At 55.2% G+C, this 12175-nt stretch overlaps 1 long non-coding RNA gene across 1 annotated transcript; it reads left to right on the forward strand.

The window, feature by feature from the left end:
* Nucleotides 1-2882: 2882 nt before the first annotated feature.
* On the forward strand, nucleotides 2883-10900 carry LOC103886507. Its single transcript, XR_002523551.2, has 3 exons — nucleotides 2883-5044; nucleotides 6178-6304; nucleotides 9530-10900. It is a non-coding gene; the product is annotated as an uncharacterized LOC103886507 (long non-coding RNA).
* The last annotated feature ends 1275 nt before the right edge of the window (nucleotides 10901-12175 follow it).

Here is a 12175-nt window from a genome sequence, read left to right on the forward strand (position 1 = left end):
CTTTTGTGCCTTTATCATGCTTTTCTGAATTAAAAGAAAAACACAGTCATGTGATTTTAGAAACTGAACCCATGGAAGAGAAAATACTGGGTCTGTGGAAAGTCAGCTGAGGAAACAGCCAGAATGCTGGCAAAGAGGGAAAGATGCCCGGGCTTGGTGGTGGCACCTTGGAGCCTGCTTACGGAGCCAGCTCTAGCTCCCGTGATGCTGAAAGCGGAATGCTGGGCATGGAAGAACCGTGAGCCGTGTCCAGTCCACTTCCTCGTTACACAGGTGGGGAGACTGAGGCTGGGGGAGGGGCTCTCCCCTGCACAGGTGTCACCCAGGGTCCCGCCAGTACCCGAGCCATACCTCTGTGCCCTCCACCCAGGCCCCACTCAGCCGCCCCGAACTGTAATCTGGAAAAGATGAGAGTGGACCAATTATTTCTGTACCATGGTTGCATGATTATCAGATCAAAAACGCCCGAGGAACTATATTTAGTACAGGACAGAATTCAAAGACTACCTGGTAACAGGAACGTCTGCCTGCAAGGCCAGGCACCCACACGACCCCTCGCTTTGTCTCTTTCTGTCTTGGAACCCAGGCCGTACTTGAGCTCCCATCTGCTACCCCACACCCCACTGGCTGTTGCAAGAGTGATGTTGCCATTGGTGACCGCAGGTCTCCCAGCAGCCTGGTGCCGAGAGGCCACTTCAGGCTCTAACGGGGGCCCGGGTTTCCACGGGAGACGGCAGAGCCACGGTGCGGCAGGCGTCCAGCTCTCCCCCTGATCAATTCTGTGACTTGTCAGAAGACCCCCTACCCGTGGGCCTCGGTTTCCTCATCTGTGAAACAACGGGAGTGACCTGGAGGGCCTCCGCCAGTCTCAGTCTAAGCCCTTAAGACAGAGGCAGACACTGTCGGCCTGTGAGCCCCTGGCTTTGCTCTTGCTTCAGGTCAGACGAAGAAAGGACTGGTGGTCTCTGGGCATCCTGAGCCTGTCTCCATGGAAACCAGCTCGCCCACCCCCTCTCTGGCAAGTGTCCTAATGGGTGCCATGGGAAACTGTGGACTCCAGTTGGCGGCCTTGCATTTGAGATCCCTGGCCCAGAGTAATGGAGGGGACCTCATCTTATAGAATATACAGCGAGGGTGTGGAGAGGCTGTGGGGGAAGCACAGCCTGGTCAGCAGGCACTGGGTATCCTGGCTTGAGCTCAGGGCACCTTTGTCCCAGGGCAGGACCCTCACGTCTTGGGCTGCTCCATCCCCGTTGGGGTCTCCCTTCATTCTTGATGAATGTCCACTCACAGAGGGGGCCCCATGCCTCTCCAAAGACCCCCACCCTCCAGTCCTTGTGTCCCTGAGGTTGGCCTCCTGGTGGCCACCTCATGGGGAAGGCCCTGGACACAGGGGCCCGGCCTAATGCAGCATGGCTCCATCTTAACTAGTTATGTCTGCAAAGACCCTGTCTCCAAACAAGGTCATATTTTGGGCTTCTGAGTGGAAGTCGATTTGGGGGACACTCATCAACCCAGCACAACGCTCCCTCTCACCATGCTCTTTCAAGAGAAGGCTCTTGGACACCTGGAGGCCACCAGTCCATTCTGGATCCCCAGAGGCCACTAGTCCTTTCTCCCTCTGACCTGAAACAAGAGCTAGCAGGGGCTAGCAGGCCGACTGCATCTGCTGCCTTTTTAGATACTGGCCCCAGCCGCAATGCCCAGGACTGAGTCATGGAGATTCCCTCAGAAATGGTGCAGCCCAGTCTGTCCACAGAGCGAGGATGGGACAAGCCTGGTGGCCCCGGCTTCAGTGCAGGCCATCCTTTCCACCTGTTGTCTCCTCTTGGTCTCACAGGGGACCCAGTTCCTATCCTCTGCCCTGAAGCATGGCTACGACTCTCATGGGCCACAAGCTTGACACCCTCAGGAGGCCAGGCTGTGCCCCAGATCCGGGGCTGGTAGCAGCATGGGTGTGGTCAACTGGCACGCAGTTGTTACCCGGACACCCTCCCATCAGCACTTTTTTGGGGGGTGAGTGACAGAAACTCAACTTGGGCTTACAGGTGAATTTACTGGTTCCTGTGATCACAGAGTTCAAGGTTTAGCTGGACCCGGTGCCTCCAAGGACGTCACCAAGTCTGTCTGTCCGTCTGAGTTCAGCGTCCTCCAGGTCTTCGCTCTCCAGCAGGCCTTCTCCTCAAAGTGGCCAGGTGACTGTCAGCTCTGTGGTTCATTCTACCAGTTTTATCAATCTCCACTCCTCATTTTGCTCAAATTCAGCTGTGAGTAAACTCCCAAGCCGATCGCAGTGTCCAAAGGGAGGGCCCTGGTCCCATGTGCAGCCGGCAACTCTATGGGTTCAACTCTACCCAAACTATGTAGACCACAGCAGGGAAGGAAAGCCAGGGATGCCAGGATGGCCAACACCACCGCAGAAGCCTACGGATCCTGTGCAAAAGAGCTCCAGTAAAAGGAGGGCTTTGGGGCCCAGTGTGTTGGCCCACGCCTGTAATCCTAGCACTTTGGGAGGCCAAGGCGGGTGGATCACCTGAGGTCAAAAGTTCTCGACCAGCCTGACCAACATGGGGAAACCCCGTCTCTATTAAAAACAAAAAAATTAGCCAGGAGTGGTGGTGCATGCCTGTTATCTGAGCTACTTGGGAGGCTGAGACAGGAGGATCGCTTGTACCCAGGAGGCAGAGGTTGCAGTGAGCTGAGATTACACCATTGCACTCCAGCCTGGGCAATAAGAGCAAAACTCTGTCTCAAAAAAAAAAAAAAAAAAAAAAGGGAGCTTTGGTCTACAGAAAGTCAGACACCATCACAGCATCACAGGGACAAGCACACAGGCTGCAGGTTCCCGTTACATCCAGGACTCCATCCTTCCCTCCACTCGTCACTCCAGGGACAGTGTGTCCACCCCTGGCCTAGCTCGTCAGAAACCTTTGTCTTCATGTCATCGTGTCCACTCATGATGTCCAAGGTCCTTCTGTCTTTAGAGAGCATGGGGAGGAGGGGCATTGTGCCGAGTTGATGCGTGTCCCCCAAATCCACTTCACTCAGAAGCTCAAAATATGACCTTATTTGGAGACAGGGTCTTTGCAGATGTAATTAGTTAAGGTGAAGTCATGCTGCATTAAGGTGGGCCCAGGGACTGGCGATCTTATAACAAGAGGAGCAGACACAGAGACAGATGCAGAGGGAGGGCGGCCATGGAAAGACAAAAGCAGAGAGCAGATGATGCAGCCACAAGCCATCGGCTATCCAGGGCCACTGGGAGCTGAGGAGGTGAGGAAGGACGCCCCCAGGAGCCCACAGAGGGAGCACGACCGTGTCTGACAACTTCAGACTTCTGGCGTCCAGATCATCACGGCAGTACATTTCTGCTGTTTTAAGCCACTCATTTTGTGGGCCTCTGCTGCAGGAGCTCAAGTAAACTCATTCAGATATTCAGGATGGTTGCGCTGGGTCAGGAGACGGGCCACACACGGTCTCTGGGCTGAAGGAGTGGGCACCAGAAACGCGTCCTCAGTTGACCACATCTTGGCACTCAGCTTTGGTGACTCCCCCTGGTGTTGCTGATGTCCCACCCTGGCCTCTAGGGTATTCAGAGTCCTGCACCCCAACCCTGCTCCCTTCCTGCCCTGACCTCATCTCACCTCTGCAGTAGCAAGACTTTTCTGTGGCCTGAACCTAGATCCTCTGCCACCTCTTCATTCTTCTCCTTCAGTGTGGGCTCACCAAGAGCCATGAGAGTCCCCAGGGCTGCAAGGGCACACAGAAAACCCACAGCTTCATACACTGAGCTATCACTCCTCATCGACAGGACCTCAAGCCTCCAGTCCCAGCTCAGTCTAATTCAATCTCTGTATCTTTGCTCAAACTCTTGCAAGGAAATCTGACCGCCTTGGCCTGGCTGGGGCATCCAGCGCTATATCTGGGGTGTGGCCTGAAACCCTTCCTTCCTTGGTAGGACTCAACCAGGGTTCCTTCCTTGGTAGGACTCAACCAGGCCTGAAACCCTTCCTTCCTTGGTAGGACTCAACCAGGTTGGAGAAGCATGAGGAGGTAGTGCTTCTAAGGACACTCATGTATGTGAATGCCCAGTGCAGACGTATGGAAATGATGTCATCTACATTTAGCCCCATCCCTCTAGGGTGGGTGTCATCAGATTCCCATCCCAGTTTGCAGCTGGAGCCTCGGGGCTGGGATTAAGTGCTCACCAATGCTGGTAGAGAAGACTGTCGCTTCCCACCACTCTCAGCACTTGTCAACTTGCGAGGTCTCATGGCAAGTAAGTCCTGGCCACCCTGGTCGCCTCATAGAGGAAGTGGCTTGGGCCAGACGCCCTCCTCTGAGGTGAATCTTGAGCTGGAGCTTCGATGTGCACCTGGAGCACGTGGCTGGGGTGTTCAGCAAACCCTGGGCAGGGAGGACAGGCCGGCCAGGCCTCAGGCCCCGGCATCTGCCTCTGTAGCGCATTCATCCACTTTGGGGGTCTTTGTGTCCCTAAAAGAGTCTGAATATGAATCCACACTCAAGCAAAACCACGAAGGAGATCAAAGCAGCTGCAATGACACCGGAGGAGGCTCATTCTCGTGGGAAACCTCAGAGCAAGACACATCGGGGAGGCGCTGGCTACAGGGTCATGACGGAGGTGAGAGGTTGAGGGTAATGGACAGAAAAGCAGCATGCACCCAAGTCCAGGTGGCAGGGAAAACAGAGAGCAAGGAGGAAGCAAGACTGTGAGCAAAACAGGCCAAGAGAGGCCAGTCAGTCACAGATGCCAGGCTCCAGCCCAACCTGCCCAGACCCTGCGTCTCAGAGGGCACCTCCCCTCCTCCATGCACCCAACCTGCCCTGTCCCATCTGTGTAGGGCCCTGTCTGTCTCCCCTGCAAAGTCAGGTGCTCCTCACTGGAAGGTAGGAACTGGGCTTCACCATCTGGACTGCGCAAGACCTGCCTGGCCATGAGAGGAGAACAAAGAGTTTTCTAGAAGGCTGGCTTGCTCACACAAGTGAAGAACTGCCCAGCAGAAGTAATGCTTAGGCAAAGCAGGTGGGTACTGGTGGTGGTCACAGATGCTGGGGTGAGCCACAGGCCTGAGCCATCCATTGTGGGGGTCTGGAAGCCAGTGTGGCTCCCACACACAGAGGTAGACAGTTCCTGGAGAACACCAGAGTCTAGGCCCCAGGGGCTGGGCGAACCTCAGAGGGCGTCCCACGCCAGCTTAAAGGCAGCTTGGAATGTGGCAATTGATCAGTGGGTGCTGGGCAGCTCGCACCCCTGTGCAGACAGCCTTCTCCATGGGCCAACAAGTGTGTCACGTGCATGCAGATGCGTGTGCATAGGGCCATGGGGGCCCGGGAGCTTTCCTACTGCAGAGTTCAAAGATGTGGGCTGAAGAACGTTTGGAGAGCATCCCCTGCCTGTGCTTCTGTTTTAACTCCGGGCCCCAAGCCTCCGCTGGGTGGGGGGTGGGCGCAGCTCCCAGCCTCCCATGCAAGGGGCCCCAGAGGGAGGAAAATGGCAGGCTGGGACAGAGGCACCACGTGAGAGCAGCTTTGTGATAAAGCTGCCAGATACACAAAGCAACAAATAAAAAGGAAAAAGGGAACGGGACTCAGCACAATTCACGAGTCACAAGGGGATTGGCTCCAAGGAGCAGGTCTGTGGCTCAGCGGGTCCACTGGGGCTCTCTGGGCAGAGGGGCCTGGCATTTCAGGTCCCCTCCAGAACCTTCACCCTGAGTGGCAATGACATTCCGTAGCCTTGAGGGGCAGGGACTCAGAGCTCGGCCCCCTGGGGCTCTGGGGTGGAGGATGAGGATGATCCAGAATGGGGAGGCAGAAATAGCCCCCCATTCCTTTCTACTAGTTCTCATGCCTCCAGCCCCTTGCTGCAGCCACACTGGCCTCAGTTACACTGGTTCGTTCCTGCTCCTCACCTGTACAGGGCCAGTTCCTGAACTGGGGCGGGGGGAGGCCTTTGTACATACAGGCACCAGAACATTCCTCCAGAGCTTCACTGGAGCCCTCCTCTTCAGCATGACGGTCCCCGGCCACCTGATCCAGAGCTGGCGGCTCCCAGGCATAGCCCATCCCTGCTGCGGCCCTGCACTACCCCAGTCCTCACCTGCATGCAGGGGACTGTTCACATGCTGACCGTCTGTCCATCTCCTCTCCTGTAAGGACGTCGGCTCCTTCCATGTCTGCTGGGCTGAGGATCCCTCACAGCCTCCCTGACCTCAGAGCCATGAAAGACTTGCAAGGCTTGAAGCAAACTCTGAACGGACCCTTCACAGATAAATTCTACCAGGTACATGTTTCAAAAAATTTTATTATCTAACCCAAGAGTAAGTTAGCAATCGATTTCCTAATCTTTATTGACTGGCGGCGCGCAGGCTAGTGTGATTAAAGGTGTGAGAAAGACTTGCCAAATAAAATGCATAAACAGCTTTCATGAGCTTAGCTTCAATGTGCAGAGTGATAGGGTCAGGGAAGTGTGTGTATGTGTGCATGAGTGTGTGAGATCAGGGTAGTGTGTGTGTGTGTGTGTGTGTGAGACATCAGGGCAGTGTGTGTATGTGAGAGATCAGGGCAGTGTGTGTGTGTGCATGAGTGTGTGAGATCAGGGTAGTGCGTGTATGTGTGTGTGTGACATCAGGGCAGTGTTTGTGTGTTTGTGTGACATCAGGGCAGTGTGTGTGTGACATCAGGGCAGTGTGTGTTTGTGTGAGATCAGGACAGTGTGTGTGTGCATGAGTGTGTGAGATCAGGGAAGTGTGTGTGTCAGGTCACCACAGTGTACGTGGGGGTGTGCGCGTGCACAGGGAGCACAGGGGCAGCCATTCCAAGTACACTCTCTACTTGGGTAAATCTGGGAGTAATAATCGCTCCAGCAGTGAGAGCTCGTGAGGGTGGTGCAGGAAGACTGGGGCCTGCCCCGCGAGGGAAGCATTAAAAAAACAGTCAAAGGAAAATGAACTCAGTTCTCTCGGGGTGGAGGAGGTGGAGGTGGAGGTGGGCGGCCAGGGAACAAATCTGGTTGCTGCGAGGCTGTCGGAAAGGGCCCTAGTGCCCTGCCAGGAGGAAAGACTCTGGGCCATGAGCATGATGGTCTTTGAAGGCCAGGAGAGCCAGTCTGCCCCTGCTGTGCCACTAACTGTGCGACTCGCGGTCACATGATGATACCTCCTGGGCCCCACATACTTTATCTGCAAATGGGGAGAAGCACAGCCTCCATGTCCACAGTGCTGTTGAGGTTGGATCGGGGCTGACTGGCAATCAGGCACGTGTCTATAAACGCCGGCGAGCCAGGCAGAGCCCAGGCCTGAGAGTCCACCAGGGTGGCCGGTCTTAATCCGTACTGCACGGATCTGTGAGTCCCAAAATCTGCAGTGGGGATTGAGGAGGAGCTGGCCCAAGGAGAAGACTGGAGTGGAATTGGAAGGGGGAGGAGGATTTTACTGGAGGGCTATTGGGGGGGTGGGGGAGCAGACATCCTGGGCCTCAGGGAGGCACAGGAGCAAAAGTGACAGGTGATTGTCAGGTGCTAGCCTGGGCAGACACATTGGGTCAAGACCTGATCTGGTACATGATCTCACTGAATCCTCTGTAAGACCCTAGCAGGGAGTTGTCCTCCTCGTTCTAAGAGGAAGAAGCAGAGGCTCCGGCTCAGGAGGGGAGGTGGCCTCTCAATGTCACAGTAGGAAGTGGTGGCCAGAATTCCAGCAGGAGGTTCTGACTCCAGGGCTGGAAGTGGGGGCAGGAGATGCAGCAGGAAGGAACTGCGGGTCTCCCTCCACCCGGGCTTACCCCACACAAGCTCAGCTCTACAGGGTGGTCTGCAAACTCCACGCTGCAGGCAGCCCTTTAGGATCATGGGATCGTTTCGGGGGTGGCAGCCATTATTTGGAAAAAAGAAATAGGATGAACAGATATCAGCATTCATGATGTCTAGTAAGATAACCGTTCTTTCGCAAAAATTGTGTTTCGGTTATCTAGGTATAGTTAATTACTTATTTTATACATAGTTGTCCTGCTTGCTGTGGGCTGAGATGCACAATGTATTTCTTACCCCAGCCACGGTCAGCAAGCTTTGAAAGCCACTGCTTTCAGCCTTTCTTGGTTCTGCAGGGGCCTCCGGGCCTTTGTTCTCTGAACAAGAACGCCAGTGCTGGGCACAGGACAGGAGCCAGGACCTGCTGGAGGATTTCCGCAACATGTCCCTTCCCACACATCAACGCAGCTGGCTAGGCAAGGCACCATCTCATGGGGTCCTAGAACTTGGGGTGTCAATGTTTGGCTGCAGCATGGGGGGTGCTAAACAGGGAGTTCCAAGGCCCTAATGCTGGGCTCACACGGGCCAAGCTTTCCTTTCCTTATACATTGCATAGGGTTCCTCATCTGCAAGCTGGGGTACTCCTGAGGCCTCCAGAGCCAGGCCCCAAAGCAGCTCCACCAGGCTGGCCTGCTCTGACAAGCCCTGAACGCAGTGTGTTCATGGGCAATGGGCAGAGAGGGAGCCTCTCCCACTGCTGGGCCAGTGTCGGCGACAGGGGCGAGTGTCTTGGGAGTAAGGGATATCAGGGTGGCAGGAGGGCACGGGCCAGGAAATTCTAGAGGTAGGGCTGGGAGGCCACTGGGGAAGGAGGCCGATCTGCCTCCTGCATGCAGCAGGTGGATGCAGGAATCAGGTTTGTGTTTCAATCAGGTAACTCTGGAGGGGGTGTGGCCAGGTTTCTGTGTGTCTGGCATTCTTCAAAGAGAGCTGCTCCAACCAGAGATATTCTGGTGTGGGTGAGAACCGCAGCAGGTGCGTTTCCAGGTGTGGCCTTCTTACCTGCCCCAGGTGATCTGCTTCTCCTTCTCCCCTGGGCATTTGTTTCTAGTGTTTATCTCGTATCACAAATTCATCCTTCCTGGGAATGGGCTTTTACTCTGGGCAACACTAGACAATACAAAACCTTCAGTTGTAATAAACAAGCACAAAGCAAACTGGCATTCCAATGTGAAGCCATGTCTCCTCCTGACCTGGCTGGCTTTCCTGTTTGCCGTACTGGCCAGCCCAGGTACCCCCAAAGGGACCTTTGTTTTCCCAGAAAAACAACAGAACAGAAACAGCAACAACCTCCCCCCCCACCACACACACACAAACCCAACACCCACCCGTAATCAGGACTGAGGTTGAATGTCCTATTGCCGGGCTCTGTAAGAGGTCAGCAAATCTATCTTCTCCAGGTGGTGACTCGATGTGACAGGTGAGCTCAGGGACATCTCAGATCCCAAGTTTTGGTCCACACTGTGGTCTTTTGTTTTGTTTTTATGAAAAATGACTGGAGGACCCCCAACAATGCTGCTGAGTAGGCCACTGGGGAGATTTTAAAGGAGAGAAAACATAAAATGTACCTTTCATGTCATCAAGATGGGACTACAACATGGACACAGAGGGTATCAGGATGGGAACTGCCCAGGCTCTGGCATGCCCCAGCGTCTCCTTTGCTCCCACTGCACAGTGGACCCACCTGCCTTCCTCTTACAGCATGATTATACACATCGAAATCCTCAGGGGTCAGCACTAAGTGTCTGCATAGACGTACCCAAACACCCGGGGCCTGGCATTCCAATAAACCCTCTGGACAGAGCGGCATCTCCTCTTCACACAGTGAAACTAACTGCACCTCTTCTCCTCCTGGATGTGCAAGCGTCCACAAACAGGTATTTTCCCCATTTCCTGTTCGGTTCAAAGATTATTCCTAAAAAGCAGTCATTGACCTGTTTTTGATTTTTTGACTGAGAAATGTATTGACTATGAACGCACAAAATATTTGCTGCACTGTATACTCCTCTCTTACTGACACAAGATCACTGGAAAAGCCATCTCAGAAAAAAATGGAAGATTTCAGGAGGAGCTGGAGTGAAACAAACCCAAGGTCGTTCAGCTCGTTACATGTTAGTTAAATGTTACAGTTTCATATATTAAAAAAAAAAACCCAGATATTCCCTTAAAAAAATTAGTCTTTTCCTGTGTGTATTTTATCTCAAATAAAAAAGGATTCTAATTTTATCTGTGTTCATAAGTCGATAAAAAAATGGTTAGGCTGGGGTTGTTTACTTTTTCATAAGATTCTCTGAGCAGCAGAAGGAAAGAAAACCAACCCAAGTCCAGCATTTTCTGAGCACACTGAAACAGCCAGGTCCCTTCAACCCATCTGGAAAGAAATTAATTAGTTCTCTGTGTTAGTTTAATATGAAATTATTTTATTTTCACTGTTTTTTTTTTCTTTCTTTCTTTCTTTTTCTTTTTCTTTCTGGCTATGAGGAAGGGGAGAAAAAAAACGGTGTGAAGGACCGGCTATGGTTCCTTACCGCCCATTTTCTCTCCAGGCTTTTCTTGGTTCCCAGCTTTTGCTTTTAAAATTTTTCCCTGTCTTTTTGGTTGAAAATGTACAAAATGTGTATTTTAAATATCAAAAATTATACATTTTGAACATGACAAAATCTTAGATCCACAATACGTTTTTACAAAAATATTATTTTAAAAATACCGTCTGCTTTCCCTCTACTTGAATTAAAATGTCATGTTCATTTCTTATCTTCTGATCTGCTCAATCTGACATTTGTTAGATGTGAAAAAGTTCTGCAGACTATTTCAGAGAATATTTGAAAAATGTGAACAACCGACATGTAAAATGTCCGCGGGAGCATGCTTGCGGAGTTCACATTCATTTTTCAGACGCTGGGGTGCTGGGAGCGGCGAGCGTCCTTCCTGGGCACCGCGGGGCGGCCGTCCCGGGCCGGGTCCCCTTCCTCCTCGGGGCGCCGACGGCCTCTCCTGGCCCGGCTGAGGCCGGCTCGGCCCCGCGCGGCCTTCCGGTTTGCTAGCATTTTCCTTCTGGGACGCGCACGGAGGCTGTGGAGAGACCCGGCCGGGGCCCGAGGGCGTGGGCGGCCCTAGCGCAGGTCGGGCCGCGGGTCCCACCTGCCACCGCCGGCCCCGCGTGCCCCGGAGACGCTGCCGCCACCCGAGCGCGCGGCCCGGGCCACCTGATGGAACGTGCAGAGCTCACTCCTCCACCTGGCGCCCGTTTGGCTTTTTATTATCTGCCTCCCCCATCCTAACTGGTTCCAGATTTGCAACCTCAGAGGCGCAGACACCCGGCTGGGCCACGCTATCGATCCCCCAGAGACCCCGAAGCAATTACAGCCACTGCATCGCAGCAGCCCGGCGCCCTTGGGGGCTGCTTCAGACGGCGGGCCCCCGCGGAGTTCATTCCAGGGGCTCAGGCCCTCCCGGGTGAGAGCACCGTCGCAGGCGGGGAGTCGGGCGCCGGCGCTGGCCCTTCAGAGCTGGGACCCGCTGCCCCCTGCACCCGGCCCGGCCTTTGCCGAGCGGAGCGGACAGCCTCCACCAGGTCAGGCCGGCTTGGAGAAGGTCCCCGGGGCCCTAGGGCGCAGGGCACGAGCCCGCGGGCGACCTCGGAAGCTGGCGCGGCGGGCAGCGCAGCGCAGACACTCGCTCTCAGGCCCCGCGCCCCGGGCGGCCAAGACTCGGAGCCCTCCCGGGCGGGCTGGACCACCCACGCCGTCGCAGACGTGGGAACCGGGCAGTCGCTGAGGTCGCGGGGGGCGCCGCGGGTCGCAGGCTCTGCGTAGCCGCAGCACAGCACCGGGGTCCAACAGTCCTGAGTCACTGTCTGTGGAAGTGGGACCCCAAACGCGACCTGCTTCGGGCCCTCCAGACCCCCAACGCCTGGCACCCCCGGCTTGCCCCCGTGGCTGGGCCCCGCCAGCGCCGGGCACCGGAGGGGGAGGGCCCCGAGGGCCCAGGGCGCAGTTCCAAAGGCCAGAAAATGGAAACTGTGCGAAAAGAATCCCCAAATCCGGCCGGGCCCAAAGCCCACCGGCTTACATAAAGCCCCGGGAGCCCGCCGGCCCGCCAGCCTGGGGGTGAACAATCGGCGGGCACCTGGCCAGGCCGTCCGGGGCTGGCACCGTCGCCGACCCCCGACCACAGGCCTGGCGTGACCCCGGGGAGGGGGCAGGGGTCTCGGCCTCTTCCCACTCCCTGCTCGGAGAAACGTTTAACTGGCCTTTAATCACATTAGCAGCCGGCCCCAATTAGGGCCGCGGGAGGGGGAGGCCGGAGAAAAGCGCCGGCCTGGCAGTGTCACTGGAGGATAAAGAT

The sequence above is a fragment of the Papio anubis genome, chromosome 7 (genome assembly GCF_008728515.1).
Source record: "Papio anubis isolate 15944 chromosome 7, Panubis1.0, whole genome shotgun sequence".
Classification (NCBI taxonomy): domain Eukaryota; kingdom Metazoa; phylum Chordata; class Mammalia; order Primates; family Cercopithecidae; genus Papio; species Papio anubis.